This window comes from Euprymna scolopes, chromosome 16 (genome assembly GCF_053919585.1).
Source record: "Euprymna scolopes isolate OS-2025 chromosome 16, ASM5391958v1, whole genome shotgun sequence".
NCBI lineage: Eukaryota > Metazoa > Mollusca > Cephalopoda > Sepiida > Sepiolidae > Euprymna > Euprymna scolopes.
In genome coordinates, this window is record NC_136497.1 from 91,663,721 (window position 1) to 91,681,307 (window position 17,587).

Sequence of the window (17,587 nt, forward strand, 5' to 3'; positions counted from 1 at the left end):
GCTTAAGTATAGTAAGATTGTACATCTAAAACCAAAATATTTAATGCTCCTAAAATGTGTACTAAGATTGTCCGAGGCGTAGTGGATAAAATACTTGGCAAAATTCAGTTATAAAAGTTACACTTTTCTAGAGGTTGAAGACTCAATCCTAAGTGCGTGTTACAATCAAAATACAATTGCAATTTACTGATGACTTCTTACCTTTCCATGGCTGACATATCGAGAGGATGCTATGTCTTTAGATCAAATAAAGAGCTACGTTAGAAATTCCATGCAAATTCCGGAGTTCGACAGAAAGATTCCCGAGTTCGATGAGATATACCAGAAGAACGTTAGAGATCACATTGTGAAAATAACACTCAAGATGAAAACAGTACTCCAATTACTCTAAATAATACGAATTATTAACATTTATCTAAAAACAAATCAGAAATAAGTTTTCTTCTTTTCATTGTTGCTACTTGGGTAAACCCCCTAGTGTATGTGTGTGTGCGTTTATAGCGTACGCCCGTGTGTACGTGTATGTGCATATGTGTGTATTGACACATTGAAAGGTGATGTCAGTATTATTTTTTCCATCTGAATGTCGAATATTGATCGATGCTTTCGGTGACAGTAATTGAGTTTCTGTTGTTGTTTCATTTCGAAACATTAATAAAAGAAATATTTTGTTTTGTGTAGAATTTCTTTTAAAACAAACATCATTATCGTCAACACAGACGTTTTGTTAATCTTAAACATTAACAAAACATACATTCTTGTCTTAACTGTTTCGATAATTTGTTTTTCACTGTTTTTATTACTTGTTCTTTGATGTAGATTTACGCAGACGAGGGCCGGTTCTGGCCAGCTTGAAGGTCCACACCATTCGGGATCACGGCCAAACATTAATGCGAGAATTCATGTAGTACGGGTATTTCTAACAAACGTTTAATATTATTACTATTACAACTACTAATCGATCGACACCTCTGTTCAGTCGCAAGAGACTATGGATACCCCTGTAAGTGTAACTACGCGAGTAATTATGAGGCAATTGTTGCGCAGTCCCAAACCACACCTCTCCTGAATCGGCACCGCTTGAAACCAGTGGCAAGGAGAAAAGCTAGACGATTGGAAACAATGCCGAGATAAGCGGAGAACACGTACAGCACCTGGATTCCCCAAATGGTCACCTATTTTTGTACTGACCAGGCTCACCGTTGCTTAACTTCGGTGTTCTATCGGGAAACGGTGGGTCAACGTGATTATGCCGTATATTCTGCTGCTACTACTTCTACTCCTCCTCTTCCACCTCCTCCTCTTCTTCTTCCTCCTCCTACTACTACCGCTGTTGTTATGTTGAAATCAATTTAAGCTAATGAATCATATACCTTGATAAATCAAATGTTAGGTATTGAATCATGCCTTAACTGGATAAAATTTGGAGTTATTGAATTGTACTTGGTTAAATCAAATTTGAAACATACATTGGTTAAATTCTCTATCAAAGCTTTTTATTTGTATCTGAATTTAATCAACTTTTAAGCAATTTAACCCCACCTTATTTAAATCAAACTTTAACCATTGAATCACAGCTTCCTCAGATAAAATTGCAAGATATTTAATCATAATGTAGTTAAATAAGATTTTAAGCTAATGAACCAAAGCTTAAGCTATAAAATCTTGCTTTGATTGAATTAAATTTCTATCTATTGAATCACACTTTAGTTAAATCAAATTTTAAATTATAACATTTTTGAATCGTAATATGGTCAAATAAATTGTAAGCTTTTGAATCATACACCCATGTTAAAAATTATTTTAGTTATTGAATCATACCTTGGTTGAGCTAAGTTTTAAGCTATTAAATCAAAAATATAATAAAATTCCAAAACATCGAATCATAGTTTTGTTATATAAAATCTGAACATCTTAATTGTAACCTGGGGGCAATAAAAGCGAAGTCATTTTAAAAGTATCGAATCTACTTTTTTAATGTTTCAAAATATCTTCAGCAATTCATTTCGACACTCCAATCGACATATAAAACGAATATGTATCAACGTAGTAGTTTAAGCTGTTATCAACACCACCATCTGATCGTTGTTCATTATTGTCTGAACTGGCGCTAAAATGTGGAAGCAAATAATCTTAATCTATGATTATTGTAAGACTCAAACTGGTTTAACAGTGTCAATAAAATTTAGAGTGGTTTAACAGTGTCAATAATATTTACACTGGTTTAACAGTGTCAATTCTTGTCACAAACCTTCGTAATCCTGGGACCCCAATTTCAATCAACTTTGTATTAATTTTCTTATCATTTTTTCCATGGGAACAGGAGCATCCTACCAGATGACAAATATTCACCCATAATTTCAGTGATGCCAACCGACAGATCTTTTATAATTCTAACTGTTTGTTTGAGTGTAATTGTTTTTATTTCTTTTGCACTTGATCTACCGGGTATATTTGACAGGTAGTTTTTGAATTTAATTTTCATAGGTCCGAGTGCTCCTGAAATAGTGCACCTCGTATGATAAGTGAAGCAAGTAAACATTTTGTTTCTGGATTTTTGAAAGTGGGATTGATTGTTCGTATTATTTGTATTTTTCGAACTACTGTTCATATCTTTTATGGTTATTTTCATAACGTTTCGGTCAATGTAACCTCCGATCTTATATAAGTGTAACTTTTCGAATTCTGGAATACGAAGCAAACATCCTGTTTAGTTATGGCTCCGTTTTTGGTTTTTAGAATCGTCGAATGCGAGCTAACCTAAACAAACTTAGACCTTGATGAAATGAATGAGAATATAAGTCACAACCATGTTGACATACCGGTTAAGTTATGTTGAACCTGACGGATAGCAAATGAGTAACAATTCGGGAATAACAGGAACATTACACGGAAAGACAGCGGCATCTTCCTCCAGAAACTAATTGCTAACAAGTATTCACCCTGATGTGATATGCATGCGATTAGTTTATGACTTTTATGTCCTAGAAATGTACTCCTTCCGATGGAAGCTGACTCACCCCATCTATGGTTAATGGCTGCACCAGATCCAGAACAAATCAGAATTTACATTTATGGATCCCGCATTACGTTTATTTAAATCTTATATGGAAATAATTAGTCCCATTTTAATTGGATGTTGATGTTTGAGTTGCTTGTATTGTCTTTTTCTATCTATCTACTATATAATCAAACGATTGCAGAAATTAAGGTAGGTTTGCAATAACAAATGCCACATATACATTTATTGTGTCTAAACTATTACCCACCATCTTATGTAACTTTCACACGCCGTTACAGACAGATTTATTCGTTATAATAAAATCCTACCTTACTTCCTACGATAGACATCATCACGATCCCAAAGATCTTTAGATGAAGTACGCTTTTTCCGCACAAAATCAAAAGTCATCCCACTGTTCTCAGTAAACACTGGTAATTATTTAAACATTTTATCTTTAGTGCTCTGACACCCTTATGAAATGGGTGAAACACTCATACACATACAACTATCTTTACACTTCCCTATTCGGAAATAATGATTTCTACCCACTAACATTTAGGCTATTCTCATTCGCTGAGACCATAAAATTCTGTTATTCTGAAATACACACAGTCTTACAAAAAAACGAACACGCCAAACCTTATTCAATATGGCCGGCCTATCTACACGAATCATTATTGCTGCATATTAAACCAAATAAAAATTTCTACCACGCTCATACTGATAACTTAGTTATACCCTCACCTTTTACTACACACACATTATCGGCACGCACTGTTTTAAATCAATGATAATTCCCTATCGTCGTTTTTCCGCAATGTTACAGACTAATGTTTACAAAAACTTACTATAACATTTAGTTTTAAGTTACACAAATAAATAGTCGTAACTTTGGTACAAATTAGTTAGCGCAGTTGGTAATTTTTACATCTATTGCAAATAATGTTGCTTCGTTAGTTTCAGTGCCGTAAATTATGCTTTATTTACATATTGGTACCAAAAAGAATTCCGTCGCAGCTTTCTTATAATGCAACATACAATTTTAACCAAATTTCTGATAAAAGGTGGAACGAACACACACACACACACACACACACACACACATATATATATCATATTATTATTATTATTATTATTATTATTATTATTATTATTATTATTATAATAATAATAAAACTCAAATCGTCCTGATTGGGCGTTAAAACCGTGTATCGTGTTCCGGTTTACGACTTCTTGCTTACGACTTCCGGTTTCAATAAACAGGAAGCAATAAAAGTTTATTTTAATTGACAATTGGATCGGTTTTTCAAATTTATTTTTAGGAGTTACTTCTGTAGTTTAATTCTTTTTTTCCGTGTGTCTCACTCGGTAACGCCCGGCGGACGACGAAAACCGGCCCGAAAAATTTCGAGAGCTTATTCACTGAGACATCGACTGGAAAAAAAGAACGCAGACGACACCAAATTGGAATTAAAAAAAGAAAGGAAAAGGAAGAGTTTCATTGCGCTTCAAACAATAACTATTTATTCTTGTGACAGGGAAGTAAAATTAAATGCATTCCTTCAACTGACAGAAACTACTATCCCTAAGGAAATAGCCTATCCTCAGGAACTCACAAGTTGCCCCCCTCAAAAAAAGTGTAACCTTAAACCCCCCCACACACACACACTAAATGTAAAATACATTTATAAAGAAAATCAGATTTTCAAAAATAAGTTTTGCTGAAAATGTTTTGTCGGCTGCTTAAAAAAATCATTTTTTTTCTTTGGAAAAAACTCAAACTCTTAAAAGATACTAAAAAAACACTTGTTTAAAAAAAAAAAAAAAAAGTTTTACGAAAAGATATATATTCCAAAAATAAAAATTAAAAAAAAATTGTTCTTTGTTTTTTTTTAAACAAAGCAAATACGTTTTCATTAATTCGAAGAAAAATAATCGGTCATATAAACAAAAAAATAGAAAAAATATTTGTTTACTAATTCAAAGAAACGAAACTTTTTTTGACATAAAAAATAGTAGACAATTAAAATTACAGAACAGTAAATTATATGAATTTATTACGGTAGCTTGTTTATTTTATTTATTTTACTTGTTTTTTTTTTTTATTATTCACTTTAGTTCGCTCAGTATAATCCGGTGGTTTCTGTCGTCCGCCGGGCGAAAAACGGGATTTAAACTGCAGAAGTGCCCTCTTTTTAAATTGATTTATTCATTATATTTTTCTACACTCCTAAAATCGAAAAACAATTTTTTAATTGGTATGCGTTAGAAATAATAAAAAGAAAATTGTCCCACGTAAGTGATTTACTTTTTTCATTTAAAATAATAAAATGCCCAAATAAGGTCATATGTAATTTGTCGATGAATATTGAAACTAAAATAGCTTAAAGTTGAAATTGCTTTCAAACTAAAAAAAAAACAAAACAAATATGTTTTTCTAATGCAAAAAAATAACTACTTGATCAATTTACATATATATATATATATATATATTTTTTTATATTTTCTTAACCCAAATTGTGCGTGATTAAAACTATAACTTGAGAAAGACATTGTACGTTTTTCGTGTCCCAAATTATTTGTTTACGATGATTTTATTTGTATTTTTCATTGCAAGCTGGAGTCGTTTTCAAACAAAAAAAAAAAACAAAGCAAATATGTTTTTCTCATTTCATGTATGAATTTAACGTAAAATAGTCACCCAATTATTGACCACGTAGCGGTAAATGAGACGTAATCGGTAGCATTTTTTTTTTTTTTTTTTTTTTTTAGTTTAGTGGCGCGCAGTAAGGAATCATAAGTTCCAAACAGTTTTAAAGTAAGTACCTATTTACTATGCCTCCCCACGGGACAGAGTTAGACACCAGGGTCGTTTTTTAACGTGGAGAAAAGGTACAAAAATAAGAATTGTCTCAGTCGTGAAGGATTTCTCCTCCACCGAAAGAGAACAAGAAATAGAAGTGCAGCATCTGAAGAACAGATACTACACTTTGATCTTGTCCCGAAGGCCAAGGAAACACTTCAAAACGTGTATACGTGGGGGAGGACTTTTCATTATTTTTTTTTAAAGATTTGCTTTGAAAAGGTCTCAGCGTAAAATATTACTTAATCAGTAAATGAACTTGGGTGGACTGTAAAATGCACACTCCCTCCTTGTTTTTTTTTCTTTTCGTTTATTTTTAATCTTTTTCAACTGATTAAACCCTACTTTATAAAGGAGTTTTCATTTAATCTAAAGGCAATGATGTTAAGACTTTTATTATCCAATGTATTCCGTATTGTATTTACTGGTCGCATGTTTGTTTTCACGCGCGCGTACATTCAATTTTTGCGCGTTTATATATTAATTCTGTTTACTCACTTACACTTTCATAGATTAATTCTGTACACTAACGATTCTATAGCTGACCAAACAGGTCACGGGTAGTCGTGTAAAAAGTTTTGCGAAATTTGTAATTTTTATTTCAAATCATGCATTTTCAGATAAGTTTTCGTTATAAAACTTGTATATATCATTTTAAGAGCGTTTTCCGTTCTATCAAATCGTTTAAATTACAATAAGTTTAAAATAATAATGTTTTCCTTTCAGAGGGTTAAATACTAGATAAAAGTGTTTGGCACAGGAACCAGTACTAAACGCACAGAATAATGGTGGTTTGCGAAATTTCGTGGCGGCGACAAGGATCTTGAAGATTATGAGCGTAGTGGTCGTCATCAGGTGCTAACAACGATCCATTAAAAGCTTTAGTCAAAGCAATCCATACACAACTGTTCGAGAACTTGTTTCTGAATTAGACGTCACGTATACGACGATTTCCAACGACTTGTGAGACAAAAAAAGATAAAAAAATCTTGATAAATTGGTGCCTCGTGAATTGAACAACAAAGAAAAAAAACGCCGTTGTGAAGGGTCATTTTCCTTTCTTTTACGCGACAAGACCAACCCGTTTCGCGACCGGATTGTGACCTGCGATGAAAAGTGAATTCTTTACAACAACCGGCGACGCTCAGCTCGGTGGTTAGACTCCAACGAAGCTCTACGACACTTCCCAAAACCCAGACAGAGGTACACCAAAAGAAGGTCAGGCGACCGGTCTAATCTATTATTTTTTTTTTTTTTTTGCATGCAAGCGAAACAATTACTGAGGAAGTACTGTGAAGAAATGCATCAGAAACTTCGACAACAACACCCAGCATTAGTCAGCAGAAAAGGCTCCGTTTTCCTCTACGACGTTACTAAACCGTTTCATCAAGAGTTGAACGAATTTGGTAACGAAACACTACGCTATCTGCCAAACTCTCCAGACCTCTCACCTACCGACTACCACTTTTTCAAGCATCTCGACAACATGCTCCAAAAACCTAGAGGATATCAAAAACGCCTTCAGTGACTTAATCGCCACCAACACGCAAGATTTTTACGTTACCTGCATAAATACATTTGTTTTCCGTTGGCAAAAACGTGTTAATTCTGATAGTCATTATTCCTATGAATAAATTTTGTTTGAGTCGAGATGTGTTCATCTGAATTTAAAAGTTAAAAACCGCAAGAACTTTCTTGTTAACCTGGTGTATATATATATATACATATATCTTTGTCTGTTTGCTTGTATGTCCGTTCCGCACACACACACACACACACACACACACACACACACGCACGCACACATATATATATACGTATAAATGACAATATGTATATATATAAATGACAATGTATATATATATATATATATATATATATATATATAAAAATGACAAACTATATATATATATATATATTATAAAAAGGTTTCATTCTAAATTCCAAGATGTCCATGGCACCGTTTATTTCTTTCAGCGTGTTAAAATGTTCAATTTTGACAGCATCTGTTTCTTAGCACAGAATCATTCATATAATTACTATCAATTTTTTAATCTTTTCCGCCCTGATTCATCAGAAGAATAAGAGCTTGTTAATTTTAAAGTGAAAAAAAATATGAGCATGATTGCAACAAATTCGAAAAAAGACTAGGAAAGTAGCTGCAATTGCGTTTTGTAATAAAGCCGCCATATTTGATATTTAATTTAGAGTCATTAACGCTATACCAAATTATAATTATAAAATGTGGTCATATTGTTATAATTAATACTAAAAATATCTTATATAATACTTTATAAATTTATCATTTATAAATCGTTTGTATTTATTTTCCTTGATAATATTCACAATGGTTAAATCTAGAATGTATGTAATTAGGTTTTATTTTTTTACGGCAATATTGAATATTTTAACATGCTGAAAGAAATAAACGGTAAGACGAAAAACATCTTGGAATTTTTAATATAGAATATGTGGGGCCACGAATGGGAACTGTGAACAGGTGATGGTACCCCATGCATATATATATATATATATATAGAGAGAGAGAGAGAGAGAGAGAGAGAGAGACAGAGAGACAGAGAGACAGAGAGAGAGACAGACAGACAGACAGACAGAGACAGACAGAGAGAGAGAAAGATATGTATAGAGAGATATAGATACAGAGAGAGATATAGATATAGAGCGAGATATAGATATATATAAAGAGATATTGATATATAGAGTGATATATATATAACTATATATATATATATATATATAACTATATATATATATATATATATATAGTATTCAATAAGACTATATATTAGAAGCATCGACAAAGAAGAAATGTGAAAACCCGTTAGTATATAGATAGCACAATGCTAGATTTTTTTTAAATATTTTAAAGATTTATTCAGATCCAAAAGTTTCGAGTTTAATAGCCAATTTCAGTCTGGTATATAGATAACTGCCTTTTTCTGTTTTTATCTCCGAATTTAATTGGCATCAGCCACCTCGAAACCTAAGCTACAAATCTTAATAGGCTGGATTTATTCCGCAGTTTTCGAATCATACTCTCGACTAAGCGGATTAAGTACAAAGGAATGCTGAGCATGACATTTTTGGATGGAGATTCTAAGATACTAACAAGCATAGCACCTTATGCTTTAGAGTTTTCACTCGTTTGGATTTTATTTTACAATGTAATTCTATCTAATCCCAACTACAAAATTGACAAATGTTCTCGGATTTAATTCATAACTGAAGTGTACAAAATATACTTTTATACTTGGTCGCGCAGAATTATTGCAACTGATTCAAACGACCCGAAATAACCGGAACAAGTAATGTCCTTGCACACAGTCCGTGTCGGTAACAGTTATATCATTCGCCAAGAATCACACATGAATATTCATTATGCGATTTATCACAAAGCGATAGATATTTCTCCAAAACACGACGTCCTTTCCCATTCCTTTTTTCCTCGCCATTTTTTAAATGCTCCCTTCATCATTACCGAGGACAGCGGTATTATATGGAAATTGGAATGAGGGAGTTGCGAATCTCAAACCGTGCGCAGTACTACAGCGCGAACTTTATTATTCATTAATTTTCCTTTACTGGTGATGATGGGGGATGCTGGTTGATAGTGGATGATGTCATTTAATCCTGGATATTGGAAAGCGAGCATTCGGATGAACTGGTGGCCAAGGCCAAGGCCAAGGAAATAGATAGGGGTCAGGTCAGCTCATATCCGGTTATGCCACCCCGAACTACAAATGACCAATCATACAACAGAACGAGGATTCTCTTGCTTGATGACCCACAGACTACAATTCTCATAAATATTCAATGATATATGAAACGGTATTCAGTATTTAAGTGGATGTTATTTTTTCTTCATCTATTCCCTTGATATATATAAAATGCAATGATTAAATACATAATATATATACACACATATGTATATATGTATATATATATATATGCACACATATGTATATATGTATGCCTGAGTATGTATATATACTAGCAAATATATGCTCTCACCAGTCGTATCGTTTTGTTAGCATGAGGGGAAGGTATCATAACGGATGAATATTTTTTCAATAACAAAGTAAATGTCTTTATCCTCACATGCGACCTTTATACGCGCAGGGTATTTATACATAGCCTCTGTTCTATAGTCGCTTCCTGTAATCGTCGCGTTTAGTCTAGTGGTTGTTATAATAATGAGCTCTTATTCACGAATAAAGAGGGCACAAGGACAGGTTTTTTGGGAGTTTTCTTTTTTTTTCAAGTTTTTTTTTTAAGTGATTTACACCGAAGTGATAGAATAACGTTCCCTTAGCTAATTATTTACTTCTTAACTTAACGTTTTAACTTTAAATGCGTGACGCACACGGACGGAAATATCAAAGTAACATTCGCCTTAGATTCACTGGTCAACAACAAATTTGATGTCTGCATTTTTTCCAGCTGATTTAAGGCGAATTTGAGGCGACTGCTTCATTTACTTGTGCTAGTCTTTTCCAGGATTGACCAAGGAAAAGTTTAACTTCTCCATGGTCAATCCAGGCATATTTGACGATCCTCAAATCTGAAAGCTTATCAGAGATCTAGAGTTGGAGAGCTCAATGAACAAAGTGGAACGGGGAGCGTGAAAGGCATTTGTTCTGGCAGTGAAGAACTTTCATAGCAATAATAAGGACAAGAAACTACGCAGAACGTGTCAACAACATCTTGACTTTTTCAGAAATATGGACTGCAACATGTGCATCAAGATGCACTACATTTTCCACATATGGACCAGTTTTCTGAGTGATTAGCAGGGGAAGAGATTCAATCATGACCTGAAAGAGATGGGGCACAGTCATGATGACTGACTACTGTTGAAATCTGAAGAGAAACCTCCCTGCCGCTGAGTATTCCAGGAGTTTAAAGAAACGGAAGTTTAAGCCCGGAAGTTTGAATAATGGTGAAACAACATGATATTCACATGCACTTACCTTTATCAATGGCTACCATTAAGTTTACAGCATTCGATGTTTCTATCAGATGAATAATATATGTTGCTTGCAAAAAAAAATTTTTCTTAAAAACCATATTTAGGATTATATAAGTTGACAAAAATTAGCTGTGATTTCAAATCAACTTAGCACAAAAACCTAACCTGATAGAAAGAACAAATACCATTTCTTGATTCAGTAGTGCAAAACTACATCAGTTGTAGAGATCTAGACAACATACAAAATATAAACAGTTGTTGCTCAGTGTTATTTTTCATATGACGTCATTCGTTATCGCTCGACTCTGTTGTGTCTACTGTTTGACCTGCTACCCCCTGCCTCACCTTTATGTAACAGATCTCTATGAAATGATTCTGGTTGTAGATCTGAATTATTATCATGTACTCAGTGTGACCTTGTAAAAATTCACGTTAGCTAACTTAATCGCCATTGACGTAGGGCCCGTAATATGTAACAATACTACCTTTTTTTAATGAAAAGATAATACCTAGGAGGATAGTCTCATGGCAAAAGAACAGATGCCCCACAACGAAGAATGTAAAGCCTGGAGGGTAGTATCACAGCAAATGAGCATATAATATAATTGCGCGTACAGAATTTAGCTTGAGTTTATTTATCTAAAGCAATTGAAAATTTTCGGTCCACATTAAAAAAAAAACCAGTTCGCTACTTCAAAACGAATCAATTAAATAACTGGAAAAAATAGTTTTGTATTGATTTTCACAATTAATTAAGTCACGTGCAGCGAAAATATACGAATGGAACAAGTAGGAAGTTTGAAAATACGACCTATTGTAATCTGGGAATGGGGGAAAAGGAATGCAAGTGAAAATAGCAGACAATTCCTCTCTTAAACAACAGTTGTATTATGAATGGAATCAATAAGAGATTATTTAAAATAAAAAGAGTCATAAGAAGTTAATGTAGTTTGCTTGTAGTGTGTATATAAAGGAAAATTGAGTTGTAACGGACAGATACATACTGAAGTAAATTAAGTCACGTGACGGTGAAATAAGCAAATTCATATTTTAGTAATACAATATGTATTTATTTTAATATTTTATATTTCCGTTGTGTTGTTACTTGATCAGTAAAGCGCGACGAAATGACTGTGTTATATGATATTTCGGAAAAAAAGAAGTTTCTCAGCTGTATGTTGGATTTTAGTTAAACGTGCTTACGGGGGCTATTGTAAACGCGAGCAGTTTCGCAGGCATTGGAAAGGATGTGAAATTTATTTTATTTTGTTTTAAAATCTGTAATTAGTTGTTAAACGTAATTATGTAGAGCTTGTGTTAAAATTCAGTATCATTTTATTTATTTTATTCCATTTTTATTTTATTTCATCTTATTATTTTTATGTATTTGTAACTTAATTTGCATCCGTTATACCTCTACCTTATATATATTGCGTGTAAATTTCCGTTTAATGAGTGAATTAAATATTGACATAATTTATATTGTTTCAATTTTGTTAGATGAAGATTGATGATTAGAGATATTTGTATAATTTTGACTATTCTTCTAGTCTGGAATGTTATTCTCACGACGTTTCAGCTGACGTAACGGCCGACCTTCTTCAGGTTCGTCTTGTCGAACTTGTGTATTTTTCATATCGAATTCTGGAATCTATATGAAATTTCGAAATCTGCAGAGATAGCTTGCTCTCGTTCGGTAAAACATAACCGAGAACAAATCTTAAGTAATTTGTCATTGTTCTTTTAATATTGCCTGTGCTGAGAATTGAATCTTCAAACACAACTAATAATCACTTAGCACTTTTATCCGCTGCGCCACAGGTTCTTTGTGTCAGTTTTCTGAAGGATTTTGGAGATTATTTTGGTCGTAATTTACATTATTCACATGTTTCGGGTACTTTTTAGAATCTCGACCGTTGTACTCCTAGGGGTTCGTAAAAGAATGAAAAAAGCCCTGACGTATGAAAATATAACATCTTTATTATTGGTCACAGTAATGATTGGTTGGTTGTTAGGAAGGAGACGTACAAATATGAATTAAACAGATTGATTTTTCTCGGCCTGAAATCGTTAACCAATTCCGATATCCATCTCGGGTTGTTATTATATCACCATTCGTGATCACCAGAAGCGTCTCCTTTGAAACGGTACTGTTACTATAGGCACACCTGAAAGTGGGTTATTTGGCGTCGGTCGTTTTACTAAATTGAACTTTGTTCCGACTTGATTACACCTGGATATCTTTTGCTAAATATGTCCTTTCAGGCATCCAACATTTAACTCATCTTTTTGACAATCGATCATGTATGTTGTTTCTTCCAATGCAGGTTCCTAGTGTCGTGTCCATTATTTGTATTCCAATGATATTGTTGTATATCCAATTATTATTTTGTGTTGTTTCTTGTATATTGTTGCCAGGCGCACTTTTTGTCAAAATGATGTCTTTGATACACACGGCCTGGTATTTAACAAGAGAAAACTTTTTTTGTAGTCAATCACCTTATGGGAATTTTTTAAAATCGAACTCTGAAATGATATACCTTCATTGCTGCTTTACCATGAATAGATTAGCCTAGTGTTCAAGAAATAAAGTTTGCACTGTTATAAGAAAAACAAGGCCGATAGCCATTTGTCGCGTGCTCTCGTGTTATGAATGAATGCGTGAATGTAGGATTGACATGAAATTCTTAAAGATAAACTAAAATCCCCGAAAAATGGGCTGAAATGACTTAAATAAATAAAAAGTAAATGACTTAGAATGACTTTAATGAACTTAAGGATAAATTGAATGACCTTAAGAATGACTTGAATGCTAAAAAAACTGGAATGCTTCAAAAACAACTTGAATGATCTGGAGAATGACTTGAATGGCTTTCAGACTGACTGGTTGTAAAGTGGGTGATAATTTCACATTAAATTAATACAGAAAAGTGATCCCTCACTTTATATCACAAAGTTACAAACATAAGTACAGCATGTAGTAAGAACAGATGGTATTTATTTGCTCCCCCACTGAGCAAATTAGGCACAAGGCCGTTTTTAATGTGAGGTAAAAACCAGCTCACCTAAAAGGGGTCACTCTGGTTACCAAAAATAATAATTGTCCCAGTATAGAGGGTTTCCCTTCCATTGACTGGTACAAATTATCTTAAGTGCAGCATCTGTCGGAACAGATACTACACTTTGATCTTGGCTAAAAGGCCAAGAAAAGGGTATTTATTTGCTCCCCCACCGTGCAAATTAGGCACAAGGCTGATTTTTAATGTGAGGAGTGATGGGTAAATGGGGACCAACTCCCCGGGGAGTAGGGGAGCTGGATAGTGCTAATTGGTATGAAGGGTTGCCCCTACATTGACCAAGTTCTTATATTGGGGCTACCCCCACATATGGTCTTTGCTTGCAGTATCTGCCGGAACAGATGGTATTTATTTGCTCCCCCACCGAGCAAATTAGGCACAAGGCCAATTTTTAATGTGAGGAGTGAAGGGGAGGGGGAAGGGAAAAGGGGGACCAGCTCCCGAGAGGTGGGAAATGGGAGCTGGTTAAAGGTCAGATATGTGGGGTTGCCCCCACATCTGGTCTTTGCTGCAGTATCTGCCGGAACAGATGGTATTTATTTGCTCCCCCACCGAGCAAATTAGGCACAAGGCCGATTTTTAATGTGAGGAGTCAAGGGAGGGGGAAGGGAAAAAGGGGACCAGCTCCCGAGAGGTGGGAAATGGGAGCTGGTTAAAGGTCAAGCATGTGGGGTTGCCCCCACATCTGGTCTTTGCTAGTCCTAGCTAGTCATAACTTGCAGTATCTGCCAGAACAGATACTACACTTTGATCTTGGCCAAAAGGCCAAGAAAAACTTTAATAACTAAGAACAGCATCTATGAACAACAGACCTTTGATTTTAACCAAAAAGGCCAAGCACAAAAGTGCTACGGACAGACCGACCGACGGACCGACGGAATGACTTATAGAGTCGCTTGCACGCAACTAATAAACGATTGATTCTTATAACTGAATGACTGTAGTCATTAAAAGGGATTCGTTACCTGATAGAAAAGAGAGGAATTGGAGGGATGGGAATGGAGCTTTGTATGGATCCAAAGTGCTGTATCTGTTCCGTTCTCGTTAGATATTATTCTTGACTGAGACAATTTCAATTTTTTGGTCCACCTACACCGAACACTACTTTTAGACGCTCTGGATATCAAATCAAAAAGCGACCATGTGTCTAACTTTTCCGTGATATGGACTCGATCTAGAGTGAAACATTGTAAAAGGAAATGATAAAATGTTGCATAAGCTAAAAAGAAAACCCACAAAGGCACACACACACTTAAGTATATATATATATATATATATATATATATATATATATATATATATATATATATATATATATATATATATACTATAAAAGTGAGAATATTTGTGAGGACACTTTTCAACCTATATACTCAACGAATTTTTAATCTACAGATTTTAAGTTTCGGTATATACAATATTCAGACATTTGGAAAATTTTTAATCCGTTTTCATCACGAAAAAGATCTGCTAAGGGGTCAAAATTAGAAAATTGGTACGTGAGAGGCCACCGTGTTCTTATCTCTGTTCAACTATTTCACGACTGTGCATGCATTATGTAAAGTTTGAGTTTGTTTGAAATCACTCTTTTAAAACCATTCAAGCTGTTGTAATGATTATCGTACTTGATTCACTGTTTTTGGTTTTGGTTTCGATCTCAGCTTGAGTATTTTTTTTTTAATTTAATCACAAGTAGTGAACTGTTCAGAAACAAACATAATACTCGCATGCACGTATTTTGGTTTCTGTCCGTCCCCCCGCCTTTTTTTTAAATTCAACATTACGTTTAATACCATATGGTATTTTTGTTTATAATAAATAAAAATAAATAAATAAAAATTCTGCATTAATTAAAATATAATATTATGCATATTTTATGGCCAGGCAACGCCGGATATATCTTCTAGTATATATATGATGGTAACATAATGTATAGAAAAATTATTTAGCTTGACTCTATGAATTCAACATTAACAACCAATCATTGTACGATCGTTTATAACAGGATACATTTTTTAATTTGATTATAATCGTACCAATAGCACTGGAATTATGGCATCAAGTATAAATTTCATGATTAATACAAAACTAATGATATCATATATATTGTATCAAAAGTGAGGATCATATAGCATTCAAGATTATATGTTAAAAAGTGGTAAAAAAAAATTACTTAGAGAAATGGTCATAAACGCTATATCAGACAATTATATAGAATAATATATAATTAATATATCAAAAAATTATGCAACAAATTAAACTAAAAAGCGATGCAAACAATATGCTTATAAGAGCTTTATCAGACGATTGCAAATGCATTTTAAATACATGAATAACATCAAAATGCAGTTTATGTAAAGTTTATAAAGCAAATCAAGAAAGTCCTCAGTATTTAGTTTATTTTCGTTCCACTTGTATTAATCAGGTTTACATTCATTTTTTTTTTATTTATATAATTGAATCGATATTTTCTTTTTATATTTTAACGATACAACTACAAGAAAAGTTGTTATTGTAGAACTTTTTGAGCACACACGCGCGCGCGGACTTTCTTTTTTGGCGGCACAGTATATACAGAGTGCGGCAGAAATATCTCCCACATTTTAACATGCACTCGTGCAGTGCCCGAGCAACCATTAATTTGTATGGATGGAACTGTATGTAATTTAATAAAATTCTTCTGACATTTCGATCAGACTATCCCAAGGCCAAAGCACGTTTTGGAGCTGAACGTGCGGGAGACTGAGTAAAAGTCAGTTCCACGGCCGAATAATTTGTGGCGTTCGATTGCTTCGAGACCTTCTAGGTACCTTTCTTTCGATTGCCGAACCTGTAGCTCTGGAAGTTACAACCCATAGGTGTATTGCTTTTCTGTCTGGAACAGCATCATGCTGTCCTTAATTGTAATTAACTATCTGCAAATTCACCATACTTCAAAAAAATTTCCGCAATAAAAGCACGATGTGCACCAGTCCATATTGCTTGATGAGGCTATCAGAAAAAAAAAATGAGAAGTTATTAGCTAAACGTAAACGTCATTAGCACTTGTATAAGTTCATTCACAACATATATATATATATATATATATATATATATATATATATATATATATATTAATTCAATCTTCACCCCCAAACAAGGCAAATGCCAATTTGAAGTAGGGGGCTACTATCGGGGACAATTTGCGGGGGTATTATGAAGAGAGATTAGTAGAAAGATGTTTGTTCACATTACTCTTGAACTTCTGCATAGCAGTACAATTGGGAAAGCAGTATCCCGGAAGGGAGTTCCAAAGTCTTGCAGTTCTGGGGAAGAAACTATTGGAGTAAACGGTTTTCTTACACCTAAGGATCTCTACTCTAAAGGGTTGGGACTTAGTTGCTTGTCGGGTCCGTCGGGAGTAGTCACGTCGAGGAGGAACAAGTGCTTGCAGTTCGTCAGAGCAGCCACCATTAAAGTATTTGTAGAACAGGCAGAGGGATGCAACATTTCGTAGATAGGACAGAGGCTGAAGCTTAGATGACAGTTCAGGACCTATCAGGTTGGCGACTCTCTTTTGGACCCTGTCCAGTGGGTAGAGTACTGGGGAAAAATCAATTGTAAAATTGATATTCTCCTGGATGTTGAAGGTTCAATCCTCAGTGTGGGCGACC

The 17,587-nt window shown here is 34.1% G+C and overlaps 1 pseudogene; it reads right to left on the reverse strand.

Annotated features, from left to right (window-relative positions):
- Positions 1 to 14,547: 14,547 nt before the first annotated feature.
- On the reverse strand, positions 14,548 to 14,711 carry LOC145296403 (U2 spliceosomal RNA; annotated as a pseudogene).
- Between the last annotated feature and the right edge of the window lie 2,876 nt (positions 14,712 to 17,587).